This window comes from Myotis davidii, unplaced genomic scaffold (genome assembly GCF_000327345.1).
Source record: "Myotis davidii unplaced genomic scaffold, ASM32734v1 scaffold631, whole genome shotgun sequence".
NCBI classification, from domain to species: domain Eukaryota; kingdom Metazoa; phylum Chordata; class Mammalia; order Chiroptera; family Vespertilionidae; genus Myotis; species Myotis davidii.
Genome location: NW_006282600.1, coordinates 521,798 through 524,774, shown reverse-complemented (window position 1 = coordinate 524,774; position 2,977 = coordinate 521,798). Strand labels below are relative to the sequence as shown.

The window sequence follows — 2,977 nt, the reverse complement described above, 5'->3', positions numbered from 1 at the left end:
TGGTGTCTATCCCCAGTGTGGCGCGTGCAGGAGGTAGCCGATCAATGATTCTCTCTCATCATTGATGTTTCTATTTCTCTCCCTTCCTCTTTGAAATCAATAAAAATATATATTTTAAAAAAACTGGGAGGTTTTACCTGTAATGAAGTTAAAGAGCAAATGGTGAATTGGAAGAAATGCATGAAAATTCTCCATGGAAAGGAAAAGAAAGGGGAGTAGGGGATGAGTTTGGGAGGGGCTAAATAGTGGAACCAAGCCCCTTGATGTGGTCCAAGCTGCAGGTGTGAGAAAGATGTATTTAGAAGCAGTGGTTTGGACCAATTGAAAGCAAAAGAGACTGGACTCCAGACATGAAATCAGCATCAAGGATTTGGCGAAGAGATGAAAGAGAAGTGAATTTTGGATTAGTTAAAGAAATGACAGTCTGTCAGGTACAGGGGGAAAGGAATCCTCTATTCTGACTCTTATTTATTGAACACTTTCCCTGTGCTCACTTTTTGGAGGCTATCTCAATAAGTCCTCACAATAACTGAAGGAGAGGCATTATATCCTTATACTCATTTTACAGATGTGGAAACTGACAATATGAGGGGTTCAGTGTTGCAGCCAAGGCCTCACTTGTAATATATATTACAAGTAGCAGAGAGGAAGATTTGAAACCATGTCTTCATACTTTAAACCTAGCACCATCAGGATCAAGAACAAGATTTGGTTGAAGGAGGAAGAGAAACAGCATTTATCCAGATCATGAAAGTCTAGGGGTCAGGCCTGGGCATAAAAAGACTGGAGAGACCAATGGCCCATATACTCAAATTATTTTGGGAGGTAGGACTGAAGGTCCCCAGATTCCCAGTCTGAATCTGAACAGGTTGTCCCTGAAGGTTGCTGATCAAGGCCTAACAAGAATTCTGATTCCTAAATCCTCAGCTATTTGAAGGCCCAGTGTCTTAGAGCTTCACCACTGCCTCTGTCAGGATACCAACTCCTCTTTGGACCAGCATAGTGATTGTGAAATATCAAGGATTTCTGTTTGGCTAAATATGATTTACTCTCCCCTAGATCAATGAAATAATGTGTCTTCTGCTCAATTTCCAGTATCTCCTCTCACCCAATAAAAGTAGAAACTCTGGCCTGGCTGGTGTGGCTCAGTGGTTGAGCATCGACCTATCAACCAAGAGGTCACAGTTCAATTCCAGGTCATGGCACATGCCCAGTTTGTGGGCTCAACTCTCCCTTTCTCTCTGAAATCAATAAAAATATATATATTAAAATATATATAAATATTTTTTAAAAAGTGGAAACTGCCAAGCTTGGAGGGTTTGTAGTAGACAAAGCCAAAGTTAAATTTTCAAAGGCACTTGTCTCTTAGCCCCTTATTTCAACTCATTATTTCACTAAAAAAATGTTGGGTTTGAAATATAGATTATGTTTGACTGGTCACCAGTACAAATGTGTTCTTATTTTACCACTATCTGTTCTGTACAGTCTTCAAAAATGTGGTTGTGTGGTACACATTTAGAATTGGAGTAACAGAGATGAGCCGTGGAACCAGGAGAATGTCTTAGTTTGGCTGGTTTAAAGGCACAGGTTTCCAGAAACCCCAAACTCAGTACTCAGCCAGGAAGGAAACCCAGCTGGCCTATTGTCTTCAGAGACAGTAATAACAGATAACTATTATGGTCCAAATACTCCAAAATGTTAGTATTATGCTGTATTGCTGGGTAAATATATTATAGACTATTTTTTAGACTTTTTTTTTTTTTTTTTAGAAACAAGAGCCAAGTATTTTATTTGTTCATTTCTTGCATTGGAAGTACTCCTGGATGACATCCTTGACCTAAGACTCTTTGTCCTTAACTATCATACAACTGCAACCAACCAGTTTATAGGGTTTTCCCTCTCTGTCAATTTTACAGAGGCCTATTCACTCCTCTAGTTTCGTGTTGTCATCAACCTTAATTAGGTTGATTTGGTGTTCAGCACAAAGGGTCTCCACCAACTTGACATACACAGTCTCACTGCAGTTGGATGATTGCAAACACACACATATGGGCTTGGCGCTGGTCTCAGGCTTTGGCAACTTGGCAAATTTTTCATGCTAGGCCAGGGGTGGGCAAATTTTTTGACTCGAGGGCCACAATGGGTTCTTAAACTGGACCGGAGGGCCGGAACAAAAGCATGGATGGAGTGTTTGTGTGAACTAATATAAATTCAAAGAAACATTATTACATAAAAGGGTACGGTCTTTTTTTTTTTTTTTTTTAGTTTTATTCATTTCAAACGGGCTGGATCCGGCCCATGGCTGTGGTAGGCCCTCGTGGATGATTCTGGTATTCAGTACAGCTTGCAAATTAGTACTAACATCCATTACACCTCTAGCAACAATGCCTTCCTCAGCCATGGTGGGTTACAAGTGAAGTAGGATTTCTTTTAAATTTTATTTTCCAACCACAGCTTACATTCAATCTTATTTTGTATTAATTTCAGATGTACAGTATAGTGGTTAGACAATCACATATTTTACAATGTGTTCCCCCCAATACTTCCAGTACCCACCTAGCACCATACATCATTATTACAATATTATTGACTATGAGGAGTTAGATGGGATCAGACAGTTTAGGGTTAGGGTCCAGGGGAGGGAAGATGGTAGATAAAGAAGAGATGAGCCAGATGGTCAGGGTGTGAGCATAGTAGGTGGAATGCACCAGTCAACCACAGAGCTGCCCTTCCCACTGAACCCAAGAGCTGGAACTAAAAGTGGGGAGATGAGGGCAAAAGGAGATTAGCTGGTGTTTTTGTTTGTTTGTTTTGTTTTTGAAAGAGCCAATAGAGAGCAAGAGCAGGAAAATATAAACTCCTAGACTGGTGAGCTTCTGCAGCAACCCCTCTCAAGTGCCGAGAGTTTTGTTGTTTTCTCTGTAATAAACTTCGCTTTCCTTTGCTTGCCCTCCCTTGTCCGTGAATTCATTCATTG

The 2,977-nt window shown here is 40.4% G+C and overlaps 1 pseudogene; it reads right to left on the bottom strand.

Annotated features, from left to right (window-relative positions):
• Positions 1-1,795: 1,795 nt before the first annotated feature.
• On the bottom strand, positions 1,796-2,401 carry LOC102756997 (annotated as a pseudogene).
• Between the last annotated feature and the right edge of the window lie 576 nt (positions 2,402-2,977).